Raw genomic sequence first — 16,831 nt, 5'->3', positions numbered from 1 at the left:
GAGAGAGAGAGAGAGAGAGAGAGAGAGAGAGAGAGAGAGAGAGAGAGAGAGAGAGTTGTCACTGACATTAAAAGGCTTCTGGCCTATGGAATCAAGTGTGACAGGAATGTTCACCTCCAGGAGTTGAAGATAAACTGCTTCCCATTTGCCTAGTCATATTAGACGTGGCATACCTGGTAATTAGAGCCTATACAATGCGTATTAATGAACACATGTGAGTTTTAAAATGTAGAATTTGTGCCACAGTTGTTGAACAATTGATTATGCAGTTGCTCCTTCCAGATGCCCTAAGTTCAAATTATGTTGCTATTTTGTTTATATAGAGTCGCATTCGTACATACAAATTGATTTTGAGAATCATTTACTCCTATTATTGGAGTAAAAACCTTCATGTTCAGCACAACTTGCTGTGGAGATGTCAGTCAATTCCCTTCTTGTCAGAAGCAGAACAAGTGAGTCAGTTTGAGATGAAAACTTGGAACAACAGAATATCTGAAAGTGGCTTTATTCCATCGCCAGCAATGATGACTCAGCCCTCCCCAGCCACTGAATGATTGCTATGTACAAAAAAGGATGGTGGGCATAAGAGGAACTTGGAACTGATCCAAAGACATGGGTGATCCGCAGACCTCTGCATCTGCTGGCTCCAGGAAGGTTCTGAGTGGTCAAGAAAGGCGGGGAAAGGAATATCCCTCCTTAGAGAGGATCAGAAGGTGAGGTACCTATGTCCCATGTGTGAACAAAGCTGGTTTCTCTAGCATTTTGTTCATTTGTGACATAAGTAGTTTACTTTGCCCTTGTAGAATCTCGTCTTTACCCAGCTTGTCATTTTCTCTGCCTTTGCTCTTCTTCTCTTCACACACATTGGCTGTCACATTACCCCACTCCTGCCAGGAGTTCCTGTCTCCCAGTTCCCAGTTCTTTCTCTTTATGACATAGTCACCCATTCCAAGACACCATAGAACACTCAGTTATATTCCCTGGGCTCTCTTTGCTTCTCAGGTTTGTTTTCTGTTTACTCTACCCTGAGTTTCGTGTGTGTGTGTGTGTGTGTGTGTGTGTGTGTGTGTGTGTGTGTGTAAAATAGTTCACCCTTATTGAGAAAGTCAATATAGTATTAAAAAAACAGGTATTGCCAGGCATGGTGTTACACAACTTTTATCCCAGCACTTGGGAGGCAGAGGCATTGGCAGATGTATCTCTGTGAGGTAGAGGCCCTCCTGGTCTACATAGCAAGCTCCAGATCAGCCAGAGTTGTAAGCATTATAGCTGGGATGGAAAGGTATACAGGCAGTTGGGAGCCAGGGAATGCCACAAAGTCACACCATACAAAGTTCACACAAAAGATTTCTTTGGAAGGGAAAAAAAACGATTAGCAGGGTGGCTGCTTCTGCTCTGTGAGGAACAGTAGGGAAGTGAGCAGAAGACAGGATTTATATAACTTTTCTTGAAGGGTCATGAGATGGAGCTTTCCAGAGTGGGGATCGGTGGGATTTCAAGTTCAGAATTTGGGCTTTTAACTCTGTAGGTGGGACCTGGCCATACCTCTGCCGTGAATGGCTTCCATGGGCTACACAATGAGATTGTCTCAAAACCAAACACCAGGTCATTAGCATTCAAACAGTTGTGTTTGAACACTGGGTCTGACATACATTAGCTGATGCTGCGTGAGAAGGTACAATGATGGTCTTACAAGTGGATTAGGAGTAGTTCTGTCAGGGTCAGTATATACATTTGCTTTTTCTTTAACTTGCCATAATGACGGGCACAGAGCCTCTTCATGACTGGATATTGTTTTAGCTGACATAACTTTGCTCTGGGTCTTCATGTAACATAGTAAAAAGCAGCTGCATCACTGAGAAGCCCACCCCAACACCGCTGATGTTGCAGTCCAAGAATTTCTTCTCTCTGCACTGTGGCTGGTCAGAGTCTCCTGACTTGGTAGCTGTTTGCTCCGTTTTATATTACTGGGAAGACATATATGTACTTGAGTTTTTCAGTCTCTGTCCTTCCAGACATGTGGATTCTTGGTGGTCTCCTGAGGCATGAGCTGGACTCACCCTCCTGGAGGAAGTGTTCTAATTCAGCGAAATCTTCCACTGAACAGCTGGGACAGAATCAAAAGCGGTGTAAGAAAGAACCTCTGATTTCTTTACAAGAAGAATTGACAAAGACTCTCAAATCCATCTGCAGAACCTTGCACACCTTGATATCACTCCCATTTTACATGGGAAGAAACTGACTTGTCAAAATCCCCACCATAATGTTAGCATTCTATTTACGGAAGGATCCCTCCTGGTGCTACGGCACCCTCTGACTACCATGAGACCCATAAGTGGTCAGTGAATATTTAAATGCTCTTTCCCATTGATACCTTAATGTCTTACAACAAAAACCACTCAGAGTGAGAGACATACTTACGATTTTGATAATCCAAAACCCATGCAGAGCCTGGGAGCTTAGGAATTAATATAAATAAAACTCAACAAGGCCAGCTGGACTGGGTCTGAAAAAGCATGGGATAAAACCGTACTCACTGGACATAGCGGACAATGAGGACTGCTGAGAAGTCAAGAGCAAGGACATTGGGTTTTGATCCTACTGCACGTACTGGCTTTGTAGGAGCCTAGGCAGTTTGGATGCTCACCTTACTAGACCTGGAAGGAGGTGGGAAGTCCTTGAACTTCCCACAAGGCAGGGAACTCTTCGGGCTGATAAGGGAGGGGGACTTGATTGGGGGAGGGGGAGGGATATGGGAGGCGGTGGATGGGACGAGGCAGAAATCTTAAAGAAAGAAAAAAAGAAAGAAAGAAAGAAAGAAAGAAAATTTAAAAAAAAAAACATTTTGCATAACTTTTAAAAAATGCCATGAGTTGCATGCAACTTGTCCTTTTAGTAGACAGATTAAAATTCTGGATCAGGGCTGGAATGTGTCTATAGTTAAAAGTGCTTATCATCCTTAATTATTGTTAGAGAGAACCCAGGCTGGCTTCCTTGCACCCATATCAGATAGCTTGCATTCTGTAACCTCTGCTTCAGGGGATCTGACACCTTCTACTACTGACCCCTTTAGCCACTTACACACACACACACACACACACACACACACACATTTTATGTGTATGGGTCTTCCCCCTGCATATATGTCTGTGAACCACATGTGCGAGTTTACAGAAGGTTGTGAAAGCAATGTAGTGCTGTTAGCCATGTGGTTGTGGCTGTGAGAGCCATGTGGTTCCCAGGTCTTTTGGAAGTGTAGTGAGTGTTTTTAACTGGTGAGCCATGTCTAGACTCTTTGCCAATATTTTGAGGTAGAAGGTGATCAAGAAAGAAAAGTTTGGTAAAACAGCTGCTTCTGGAGATATCAAATCTATCCATAATGATCACTTTTTTCCTTCTTATGGAGGAATTATTCAGACCTTAATCTATCAACTCCATAATTTTGCTATTGAAAAATAAAAGGGCATTTTCCAAGAATCTCTTAAGAGGTGCTTGTTTGAATTCAGTCTGTTTTGCTCAAAGCCTCTTCTGAGGACAGAGTGGAAAAGCTGACATCACTGGCTTGAATTCCCACAAAAATCTGAGATTTTGCCTGGCTAGGAAACATTTTCATGTCTTTCACTAAGACTAAAGCATCTCTTCTGATAGTGTTTGCTAACCAAGTTGGAGTCTCAGGAAGTCTCTCCTGTGTGTAGCTAACTAAAGTGGAAGGCAGTGGCATCCAGTGACCAGGTGACAATTAAGCTCACTCATGCATTAGAATAATTGCTTTCTGTTTCTTCACCCAAAAGTAGGGATGATGATACTTACTATTGTCTTTCCACTAATTTTTGATTGTTCCTAATTATTTCCTAAGGTCTTCAGTTATATTAATAGGCTATTTAAAATGTTTTTGATCTTTTATATGAAATGGAAGACTAATCTCTAGTTGTTGGTGTGAGCTAGAGAAAGAGTTGAGTCAGAGAAAAGGATGGACTTTATCCCACAGGAGAAAAACAGAATAAATATGCACACTCACTCACACACATACACACACACACACACACACACACACACTTAAAATGCAGTTAAAATGTCAAATCAATAATGTATTGTTCATTAAAAATCATTTATGTGGTAATAAACTACGCACGCAGACTAACCATTGGAAAGGCTTGGTATCTGGAAAAAAATAGGCATTTTTAAAAACTTCAGAAGAGAATGAGACAGATTAGACACATCCAGCTTCCCCAGGACAGGGATGAAGCACCATTCAGCACTGCTGTTTATGATGAGACTCTATTGAACGCTATTAGAGCTGTTGATTCAGCATTGATATTTTATGAACACTTTCTTGTAAACAGTCTTTATAATCACAGAACCAATTATTTAATTGAAGGTATAAACCAATTATTTAATTGAGGCAGGGCAATTGATAAAATAATTAGAAAAGGTGTTCTAGTTTGCTTTCTATTTCTGTGATAAAACACCATAACTAAAAGCAACTTGGAGAAGGAGGACTTTAATATGTTTACATGTCCCAGGTCACAGTCCATTGCTGAGGGATGCCAGGGCAGGAACTTGGAGGCAGAAACTGATGCCGAGACCTTGGAAGAATGCTGCCTATTGGTTTGCCCCTCAAGGCTTTCTCGGTTGACTTTCTTATACAAGTCAGAACCAACTGCCCAGGGTGGCACCACTCACAGTGGGCTGGGCCTTCCCATATCAATCATGAACTAAGAAAATGCTCCATAGACTTGTTTATCTATAGACCAGTCCAATGAAGACATTTCTTCCGTTGAAATTCCCTCTTCCTAGTTGACTCTAGATTTTGTCAAGCTGACAAAAAACTAACAATAAAGAAGTATTTAGAATATTCTAAAATGAAAAATAGAAGCAGGACACTACAAAAAAATGAATGGAGAAAATTTTAAACTATGTATAGAAATAGAACATTATAGAGTCTCATAAAAATATAAACAGATTATATGTACCCTAAACATTAAACTCTCAATGATGACCAAAATTTTGACTAAAATTTCCAGTTCCCATGTATGAAACCATAGTGCCATACACATCTTCCAATATAGCAGACAAAATATTTCAATGGGTCCATGCCATATTCCACAATCTTTCACCATTTCCATTATGACCACATCTGACAAAGTTTTTCACTTCTAAACTTCCCATCAAATAATTGGTTGGCTGGTTCAGACCCAATAGTAAACATGTTTTTTTTTAAGTTTTATTTATTTATTTATTAAAGATTTCTGCCTCCTCCGCGCCACCGCCTCCCATTTCCCTCCCCCTCCCCTGATTAAGTCCCCCTCCCTCATCAGCCCAAAGAGCAATCAGGATTCCCTGCCCTGTGTGAAGTCCAAGGACCACCCACCTCCACCCAAGTCTAGTAAGGTGAGCATCCAAACTGCCTAGGCTCCCAGAAAGCCAGTACGTGCAGTAGGATCAAAAACCCATTGCCATAAAGGACATTGAACCTATTATTCGTGATCCTAGAGAAGCTAAATAAGAAGGTGAACCCCCCAAAAAAACCATATAGGTATCCTCCTGAATGTTAACCTTCATCAGGAGGTGAAAGGAGACAGAGACAGAAACCCACATTGGAACACCGGTCAGAAATCTCAAGGTCCAAATCAGGAGCAGATGGAGAGAGAGCAGGAGCAAGGAACTCAGGACCGCGAGGGGTGCATCCACACACTGAGACAATGGGGATGTTCTTTAGGGAACTCACCAAGGCCAGCTGGCCTGGGTCTAAAAAAGCCTAGGATAAAACCGGACTCGCTGAACATAGCGGACAATGAGGACTACTGAGAACTTAAAAGTTTTTGTTTTTTTTTTTTAATTTTTAATTGTGTGTGGGAGTGCATATGGGAGCAGGAGCCTACAGAATCCCTTGGATCTGGAATTATAGGCAGTCTTGAGCTGCCTTACCTGCGTATCGGGACTCAAACTGGGATCATCTGCAAGGGTCGCAAGTGCTCTTAACCACTAGGTCACTTCTTGAGCTCCATAAGCATGCTTTTCATGCTTACAGTAAATGACTGTGTGATAAAGACTGCCCAGAGCACCCATCTGATAAGCCCGTTGCTAGGCAGCAGTCAAGGTTTCCTCTGGCAACCCAGGTGTCTTGCACCCTGCAGTCAGTCTAAGAACATCCCACCAGGTGCAAAGGCCCACTGTGAGCCTGGCTAAATTCGTGCTCAAGTCAGACCCCTCCAAGTGACCCAGACCAGACATGGAAAGCAGTACTCCAAGACAGAGTCAACACTGGATGAAAAGTGGATGTTCCTGCAGCTGTCTTTATCCAAGCCCAAAAAGGAGAACTTTCTCAGCCTGAGCAGAAAGTTTCTGGCTAGAGCTGGGTTTTCACCCACTCACGTTGTACCACACTCACTATCTGTGGATGCTAACAGGCCACTTTGCACACTTCTTGCATTTGCCAGATCCATTTCAAGGAAGTCTCCCTACTCTTGCAGAACAGAATAGACAGCAGGAGCAAGAGGCAGAGGCAGCTAAAGAAACCCAAGAGGACAAATAACCAAGAATTTGAAAGCTGTAGGGCAAAAGTTGCTTAGGATCAGCGGCTATACTGGGAAGGTAAATAGGAGGTAAGAAACAGCAGAGAACTCAGATGATGACCCTCAATTCTCACCTTGTCTGACCTTCAAACTCTGCACAAGCAGAGAGTTAAGGATCAAGTTGCAAACTTAAGGCTCTTTGGTAAAGGCCTTCATCACACATACACATTCAACACACATGGATACAGTATCAAAATATTAAGCAGGGTGTGCATGTATCTGTGTGTGTTTTGAACATAGGGAGCACATGCTTCTAAGAAAATCTCTGTAAATCAAGATCTGACCATAAGCAAACAGAACAATGACTTCAATGGATAGACATGACAAAGTACAGTTTTTACGAAACAAGCTTAAAAGAAGCCTATACTCCACAATATATACCAACACAAATACAGATGGAAATGGTCATCTTTCAAAAGTTATCACATTATTGTATTCACAGTGTTCTGTTCAGAAGAACTTGGCAACATAATAACTGTTGTTTTTTTTCTTTGCCACTGTTTTCACAGATGTGCCCAGGCTGCAGCCCATGGACTGCAACAGTCCCAAGATAGCTATGAAAATGGCCCAATGTGCTTGTAGATGAGTTCATACAGCAATATCAAAAGATTCACATCTCTGTGTTAGAAAGTACAAACCAAAAGATTTATGATTGCATATTAGTGACACTTTTGAAGTCTAAGATACTGCTGGTGATTTTGTTTGTTTTGAGGTAGCCCAGGCCAGCTTCAGATTTGCTATGTAGCTGAGGGTGATCTTGAACCCCTTGCTGACACCTAAATTTTAGGGTTACAGCATGCAACCACCACGCTTGATTTATGCTGTGCTGGGTACCAAGCTCCATCCTCTTTAAGCATGAAGGGCAATTCTGTCAACTAAGCTACATTTCCAGCCCCTAAAACATAGTTTTTTCTAGTTATTGCAAATTAAGCATACCCCCTAATTAGTTCTTTAAAAGTCTTTGTGTCTATGAAATTCATCAAGCACACTAAAGAATTTATTCACATATGTTGGGTTCATATGTTCATTACATAGAAAAGTAATTCATTCTGTGATAGTTTCAATGTCACCTAACATAATTATAAATGTGTCACATCATCCTTCTTTTTCAATAAATCTTTGTACAATATTTTTAAAATATTCTCTACTGAATCTTTATGAATAAAGGCTTTGAGAAAAATGTACCATATATTCTATGTGCTGGATGAGCTATTCATTTTTTTTCCTAACTAACAACTATTGTGTTTGTCATAAACAATGTTAGTTTTTCTAACTATAAGCCTTATTTTCTTAATTAAACATTATTTGACAGTTTCATACATGTATGTAATGTGTTTTGATCATTGATCACCTCCCATTGCCCTCTACTTTCTTCATTTCATCAGAACCCTTCTCTTCCCAATATCTATCTTAGTTCCATGTCCTTTCCGTTTTTGTAGCTCACTGAATTAAATTAGCCTTTTTTGCATGTACATGGTTGTGGGGGCTATTGATTGGATTATAGACAACGTGCCTGTTGCTACGCTGTAAAGAAAAATGAGTCCCTCCTCAACAGCAGCCATCATTGTTAGAACTGTGAAGGGTAGGACCCCAAGTTCCTTTCCAGGATCTACGCTGGAATGCTGACCACTCTGCCATGACTTTGTGAGTATTACGACCATGTCTTCTCCAGATCTGAGACAAATTATCACAACCTTCCTCTCCCTCCTCTAGCTGTTGGAATCTTGAGGGTGGAATGTTCTTGAGGCTTAAGGTGTCTTGGGGGCTGCCTATAGAAACATCTTAAATCAGGCTAAGCATTCAACAGTCCTTAGTAAAATAAAAATGGATAGCATGATCTTACTTTCAGACTTCTGGGGGTGAAAGTCATAAAAGAACACTCTATACATGCATGAAAATGTCTCAACAAACTGTTAGTTCATACACGTCCTATGTACTAATATAAAAGTGTATCTGAGGAGAAAGAGTTCTTAGGCACTTTCTGCCTTAACACTAAGTAGTTCTATGGGATTGAAATTTAAAAAAAAATCATAAAAACAATTTTGAAATTAAAAATGATGCTTATTGCCTCTGGGGGTTCTGAGTATAAAGTTCATCATAAGACACTTCTCTAGCTGGAGAAAAGACTCGGCTACTAAGGGATTAAGAATATATTTTATCCTTATAGAGGACCTGGGTTAGGATCTGTACCCACATTGTAAATCTTAATAAGCATCTGTAATTCCAGTGCCAGGGGAATGCACACCTTTTTCTGGAATTCATGGGCACCTGCACTCACATGTACACATAACCAACACACAGACATAAACCTTTGCATTCTATTGATTTGAATGAGAATGGCCCCATGGGATCCTATATTTGAATGCCTAGTCTGCACTTTGTGGAACTGTTTGAGAATGATTAGGAAGCTTGGCCTTGTCGGGGGATGTAATACATCCTTGTCAAGGTTTCAAAATTCCATGTCATTCCCAGTTAGTTCTCCCCTGCTTCCTCTCTCTGCCTTATGCTTGTGGATCAGACATAAGCTCTCAGCTACTGCTCCATCACCATGTTTTTCTGCCTGCTGCCATGTTTTCTGCCTTAATGGTCATGACTCTTAACTTTCTGCAACTCTGAGCCCCTAAGTTTAATGCTTTTTTTTCATACGTTGCCTTCATAGTGTTTTTTTGTTTGTTTTTGTTTGTTTTTATCATGGCAACAGAGAAATAACAAAGATATCACCAATTGAATGCTAATTAAAATTAGTTTGAGATTATATCTTATTCCAGCTTGGATGAGTATTATCAAAATAAATGAGAACAAATCTCTTTGAGGATATGAGGAAAGGAGAACTCTTATCTATTGTTGATGGGAGGGTAAACTGGGCAATTGCTATAGAAATCAGATGCAGCTTTCTCAAAATATATAAACAGAACTATCACATGACTAATCTATACCACTCCTTGGCATATGCCCAATAGGTTCTATGTCCTCAAGCAGAAATACGTGCACATTCATGTTCATTCCAACAACTGGGGAGCAAAGATTCAAATATATGAAGATCTTTTGGGAGAAGTTCTCATTCTAACCACTACACATACACTCATAGAAGTCAAGACTATAGAAGAGCTACACTGAGACAAAGAGAGGTTGATTAGTGTTTAACCCTAAGCTAAAACTAGAGAGGAACGAGAAGTTTTGGTGTGATATTGTACAGGAGAGAGTACTCCTGTGCAATATAGGAGGTTATCTACAACACTATACTGAACATGCCAAAAGCAAGAAGAAATCACTTCAAAGGATTTTATTACAGAGAATGATATATGAGTGAGAATATGTGAATTTTTAATCTAATTTGAACATTATCCAATTTATACCATGTTTAAATGTATATTTTAGCTAATTCATATGTATAGTTTTATTTTTCTTGGAACAATTTGGCTTCTGACCCAGGCTCTATCTATCCTGAATAATAACTGACCGTCCACAGGTCATAATGATTTCATCCTACACTTTCTTTTTATAGAAGATTTAGAATTAGAGTTTGTGCTGTAGATGTGTGATTCGTTTTTTGAAGTTAATCTTTCATAAATGCTGTGAAAAAAATGATCAGTAGTCACATTTTTACATATGATATCAAATTGTTGAAAGAATAAATAGTTATTCTGTGTCTTTCTATAGTTTAGGTAAATCTCTCTCTCTCTCTCTCTCTCTCTGTGTGTGTGTGTGTGTGTGTGTGTGTGTGTGTGATGACATCCTAGTCATTCAAAGAATTCAAACCTTTTCGTTAAACACATATTTTCTTTTTCCTTTAACAAATAATTTTGTTTCTTGACTTTTATGCATTTCTATGATGTCTTGACCATATACCCTCAAGACTCCATCAAGTTCCACTCACCTTAGATCCCTCCCAACTGTATGTTTGCATTTTTGTGTTATCAAGAACATATTAATCTAATTAGTGCTTTCCTTATGTACATGAGTGTGAGGTCATCCACCAGGGCATGGGCAACATGCCAGTGCCATGTCCTCAAATGATAATGACTCTCCCTCTATGTCCATCACAGAAGAGGGGCCAGAAAGAATGTCAGAACTGGCCGATATGGAAGAGATGTGTGAAATGCTGACTGCTGGACATGACATAGCTCTTACAAGTATCAACTCTCGTAAATGTGCTTATCTCTACAGGAACTGCACAAAAATATGTTGCTAAATTCCAGCATGTTTGGAAGAGGAATCCTAAGACCTCGGCTTTGGCAGGGACTGTATTGGCAGTTGTTGACCATAGAGGGAGGGAGATTAATTCTCTCATAGTTTGATAGCCACAGAGAGCTCTAGTCTTCCAGTCCCAGCAAGTCATTGGTTACCTCTGTTTTGCTCCCCAGGGCCAGTTTGTGCTGTGGAATTTTTGTATCTACAACGAGTGGCATGTGTCAACTGCTGTGATAGACTTTGTCGATCCTCTTTCTCCAAGCCAGACCCACCACCTCTGAGTGAGAGTTTAAATCTCGCTGAGATGAATCAGAATGAGGAAACTGCCACATCTAGCCAGACTGTTCCATATACAAGTTCTAAATCTCCAAGCAACCAGACAGGAGAAATTCAGCTACATGATAGCCTCTTCCACCTGTGAGAAGAAATTATGTGCCCATCATCCTTATGAAGCAATAGAAGCCTACCCCTTCCCAATTCTGATCTCACCGAGTTCTGGAAAACTCCTGTAAAATCATGACATCTTCCTATTAACTGTGTGAACTTCTAGCAAAGTGGCTGAAGAGACTTGCTCCAGTAACATTGACCATTAAAGGGCTTCATTTCTTATGAGCCCTTTCTTATGAGTTGAAAGAGGTTCTACTAATCAGAGCACAGTTGAGTTCCTCCCTGAATGCCTCCCCTCTTAAGAAGGAAAGCCTTGAACTAAATAAAAACTGTGTTAGCATCTGGTCTGTGAATTTACCTAAACCCTTGAGAAACTATATCCCATAGTTCTCAGAGTGGTCGATGAAGGGAGAATACTGGGATTCAAAGAGAGCTATGTGTTAACACACATTCAGACATAACTGTGTGCCCATGGACCTCGTTAAAATAAAATGATACATTGTTATAACGAGTTCATCTCAGTAGTGAATTAAAGTGTCAATGATACATGGCACAGTTATTAATAATATCACAAATTTAAAGGGTGGTGTTAAAAACTTCTTCCCCAGGGGAGATGTAAACAATGCCTACTTTCTCTTTTTACAGTCCCAATGACAAACCTAGGTGTGATTCAACTAAAATTCACTGGAGGCAAGGTGATCCAATGAGCTTGTTAAGCGTTATGTACAGAGAAATAGGTGAGGGGTTATGGGCAAGAATGTGGAAGACCTAAAAGCAGCTACATGCATGACCAGCAGAAGTGTTTTAAGTGTGACCTTAAAACAGCCACACTAGACCCGTAACCAACATGCATGTCTTCCTCATGGCCAGGGGAGCCCTTTTCCTTGGTCCTTCCCTACTTACATATTTCAGCCATTTCACAAGACCCCAGGACCATATATAGCTAGAGCGGAATTGCATACAAATGGCTGGGAGAGATGGGTGAATACTCAGCGGAGAGTTATCTGACCCTCTCCACCTCCTGCTATGAGAAAACATCAACAGTGACATCTTTTGCAAGCAGCTAAATTCCTGAAGATGGCAGCAGTGTGGTTTCAAGGATGCTCCTATAACAGAGAGGGGGGAAAAGGTCAACACTTACGTTTTACAGTACCATCGCTGGACCAAGGAAGTTCGTCAGAACTGTGCCACAATAGCCTTCATGCTGTGGGGAAGAAGCATGCAGTGTTTCCAAAGAACTGAGGCTAGAAGTGCTAATGCATGCATTAAGTTTATGACCGGGACCAGAAACCAGGACAAACCTACTAATGAGTGCTTAAATGAAGCCTTAAGTAATTAATGCAGCACACTAGAGCAACAATGTTGAGAGATTTTTGTCTAACAGTTCCTGCTCAGCCCCATTTCATACTACGAAATAATTACAGCCCACAGAAGGTGAACCCTTGCCCCTCATCCAATTTCTAGGGCTATCACTATTTCATCTCTCCCACCTTTTGTTTCAATTTAGAATCCCTGTTCCAGAAATACAATAGAAAATAAGAAAGAATTGATTGCAGGGCTTTGGGAGGCTTAGAACAATAGATGTAAAGTGAATGTTGGGGGAACGAAGCCCAGAGGACTTGTAGGAATAGTATATTCTGGACTGAAAGCCTGTGTGTGTGTGTGTGTGTGTGTGTGTGTGTGTGTGTGTGCGCGCGCGCGTGTGTGTGCGCGTGTGTGTGCGTGTATGTGTGTTCTCCTTTTAGCAGTAAGAAAAACCTATTTTTAAATTAAGATTAAGCACATTAACATGAATTATCTTTTAAAAGAAGAAAAACATTGTATCTATCCAAAGACTAAGAATGCTAGGGGATTAGTGGGAAGATACAATGCATACTAATCCACTTATTTTTGCCACAAAATTTTTAAAAATAATCATATTTGGAGTGGTTGAGATCACTCAGTGAGCAAAGGGTTGGCTTGCACGCATGAGGATCTGAGTTCAGATCCCTGGCACCAACATGAAATGCTGAGATCCACACTGCTAGCTGTAATAATAGCACTGGGAGGAAGATTCAGGAGGTTCCTGGGAGCTCCTTCTCCAGTCTACCCATTTGGTGAGCTCCATATTCAGAGAAAGACCCTATCTCAAAATATTAGCTGGAAAAAATATAGGGAAACACTTGATGCTAATTTCTAGTCTCCACAACCCCATGCACAAGTATACAAGCATACATCACACGTACACACACACACACACACACACACACACACACACACACACTGTAGATAGATAGATAGATAGATAGATAGATAGATAGATAGATAGATAGATAGATAGATAGATAAAGGGCTAACACTTGTGTATCAGTCTGAAGTAAAATTTTCAGACTATACATGTGATGGAAACCAACGCACATCTTGGCCGGGCACACTCTCGCCTCTTCTAGGTGACACTTGGTTCAAAAACAAAATCAAAACCTCACTGTCAGTTTTCTTAGAAAATGGCAAAAGACTGAACACCATGCACCTATCTGAATCTGTGTATTACAAGAAATCAACTACACACCTAGAGGGCTTCCCTCAAGGGATAACACTTGGCTTAAGTCTTTACAATATTTAGTACTCACATGGATGTAAATGCAAAAATATTTAAATTACCAACATATAAGCCCATTACATTCCTCAAATCTAATAATTATTCCACAATAAATGCACATCAAATGTTATTATTATGCTGAATGATTTCCTAATATAGGCTCAGAACTCATGTGAGTATCTAATTTCAGAGGAGCCTTAAATCATGATGATATCACTATTTCCGAGGAGCGAAAACAGAGGGACAGAATGTTTGAGAAACTGTTTTAAGCCTCATCATTGAGAAGCTGTGAACATCAATAATGTAATTAAGCTTCTCATACCAATTCAATAATTTCCCTTAGAGCTCATGACAGAACTTGAGCATATATTCTCACTACACTTTCCGGAACCAATATTAGAAGGACTCTAATGTAAAGGCTGAAAAAGCACATTAGGTTCCCCGTGTACTTTTTCTAGCATCCATCCTTCATAAGCCTAATTCAGGTCAGTGTTATTAATAACAAGTCACAAAACAGCTTTCAGATTCAGTCCTTCAAATTTCTCATGTATGACTTTTCCATTTTTCTCATCTGGTTTATATATTTGCATGTTTACTCCCCAGTTGATGGAACATTTTGGGGATGAGGAGGAGGTATGACCTTGTTTGAGGAGGTGTGTCATGGAGGAGGGCTTTACGGTTTTAAAAACCAGTGTCATTTCCCAGTTACCTTGCTCTCTTTCTGCTTCATGCCTGCAGATGAGATGTAAGCACTCAGCTTCTACTCTAGAACCATGTCTCCCTGCCTTGACGGTACTGGGCGGACTTCTGTCTAAAATTATGAGCAAATCCCCCAGTTACATGCTTTCTTTTCCACCTTGCCTGGGTCATGGAGTCTCTCCAGAGGGATAAAAAAGTAACTAAGACATCATGGGTTCCCTGTCTTCAGAGAATAGATTCCAAGAAGTCACAGGTCCCAAGCCTTTGAATTCCATCCATTAACACTTCTTAAGTACTGAAGAAGATCTTAGAGAATTACAAAACCTTCCTCAGCCTCCGTGTGCACAATTTAGTGACCATCAGTGGTCCACAAAAGTCAACTGAGATGGTGGCTCTAAGTTCTCTATATCATAAAGACACAGACAAGGCGAGGTGGGTGTGGCAGGAGAAGATTGACTAAGTAAAATTAAGGCAAAGTGAGAGAAGCTTCTGAGACTAGGCGAGAGGCTCTAAGAGAGGGAGAAACCACTGAGTTGTTTGTGGAAGAGTATTTTCTAGGATCTGGGGCCAAAGCTGGACAAAGACTGAGACAATTTCTAATGAGACGGGTTACTTCTCTAAGCATATTTTGGGCCAAGCTAGTGGGAGACCCACACGCATAGTTTGTGCCCCTTTGGCCCAACGAGGGAAGTGATTGTGGTCATGGGCTATTCTCCCAATTAAGAAAGTGTTCACGCAAAGGAGACTGCTCCTGCTTCCTTCCTTCCTTCCTTCCTTCCATCTTTGGCTTGTTTGTTAGCTGCTGACCTTGGCATGTTGGCTGACATTGCTAGTTGCTGACCTTGGCAAATGTTGCTAGTCACCAACCTTGGCAGGTGTCTTGCTTGCTGTAATTAAACTCTGCTCTCTTTGTTCTCATGTGTGCGTGAGCAGCTTGTAGTTTCACCATGGGCCGTTTTGCCTTACACCCTATAGAGAGTGGATTTCTGCCCCCACTTTTAGAGACCATTGTGAGAGGCGATTTAGAGAAAGGATTGATAGCAATGATTGTGTGGAGCATTAAGCCTTTGACACAAGGTCAGTTGAGAAGAAAAAAATAGCACAAGAATAAGGTAAATTATTCTTACTGTTGATTAAGATGTGTCATAAAATAGATATATGAAAGGTGTCACTTGAAGCCAAAATGAATGAAGAAATTGCATACATATAAAAGAACTGGGGCAGGCTGCCACCCTGAGGTTTAAATACATCCCTTATGGCTGCCTGTTGCCTTTGGTCGAGTTTCTCAAATCAAGTTCATTAGCTCCTTCTGATGAACCTGTTTCTTCTCCCATGTCCCATGGCTCAGAGACAAACAAGAAACAACTGCACATGTCAGGTACTTTGGAATCTTCCTAGCCTGAGTTTGCACAGTCATGGATCAATGTGTTCATAGTGTTCTAGTCTGTCTTCTTTGTAGTACTTATTCCAACTTGTAACAGACTCTGTGAATGCATAGGCTCATTTCATCAGCTAACCTCCCTTACTGATGGTAAAACCTTAGACATTGCCCATCAGTGTAGACCCAGACCAAGTTTGATCCCTGTCAACTAGTGTGGCACAGATAAGGAAGGGTGAAAAGACAGATGTTGGAAGAGGTTTCTGTCCTGCCCAGTCCCATAGCCATTCAGTCCCAAAGAAATACACAAAGGTATACATTAATCATAAACTGGCTGGCCTATTAGCTTAGGCTTTTTATTAACTCTTTCTTATATCTTATATTATCCCACGATTCTTGTCTGTGTTAGCTACATGGCTTGGTATTTTTTTTCAGCGAGGCAATCTCATCTTGCTTCCTTTATGGCTGGGTGATGACTGCAGACTGACCTTTCTCTTCCCAGAATTCTCTTGTTCTCTTCATTCCACCTCTACTTCCTGCCTGGTCACCCTGCCCATATTTCCTCCCTGGCTATTGGCCAATCAGCATTTTATTAAAAATAATACAGGTGACAGGATAAAAGACCATTGTTCCACAGCAAACAAATCTGAATTAATGGCTACCACTAGTTTTAAAAAGATGGATGGAGCCAGTGGAAGAACACTGAAGATGCTGTGGAGCCCTTGACTAGGTCCTAAAACCATAGAAGAAGAGGCTGTCAATGATAATCCCTGAGTTTTGATAGATAAGCACTTTGATGTAAGATGGCAATATAGGAGAAGGCTGAGGGAAGAAAGAGTCTACTACAAATCCAAAGTTATTTTTATAAAATTGAATATTTTTTAAAGAAATGGCTTCAGCCATGTCAGAGAGTCCAGTTTATCCCATGCTTTTTCAGTCGCAGTCCAGCTGGCCTTGGTGTGCTCCCAATAGATCAGCTCCACTGTCTCAGTGGGTGGGTGCACCCCTCGTGGTCCCGACTTC

Source organism: Microtus ochrogaster, unplaced genomic scaffold, assembly GCF_000317375.1.
Source record: "Microtus ochrogaster isolate Prairie Vole_2 unplaced genomic scaffold, MicOch1.0 UNK83, whole genome shotgun sequence".
NCBI classification, from domain to species: domain Eukaryota; kingdom Metazoa; phylum Chordata; class Mammalia; order Rodentia; family Cricetidae; genus Microtus; species Microtus ochrogaster.
This window is presented reverse-complemented; position numbering follows the sequence as displayed.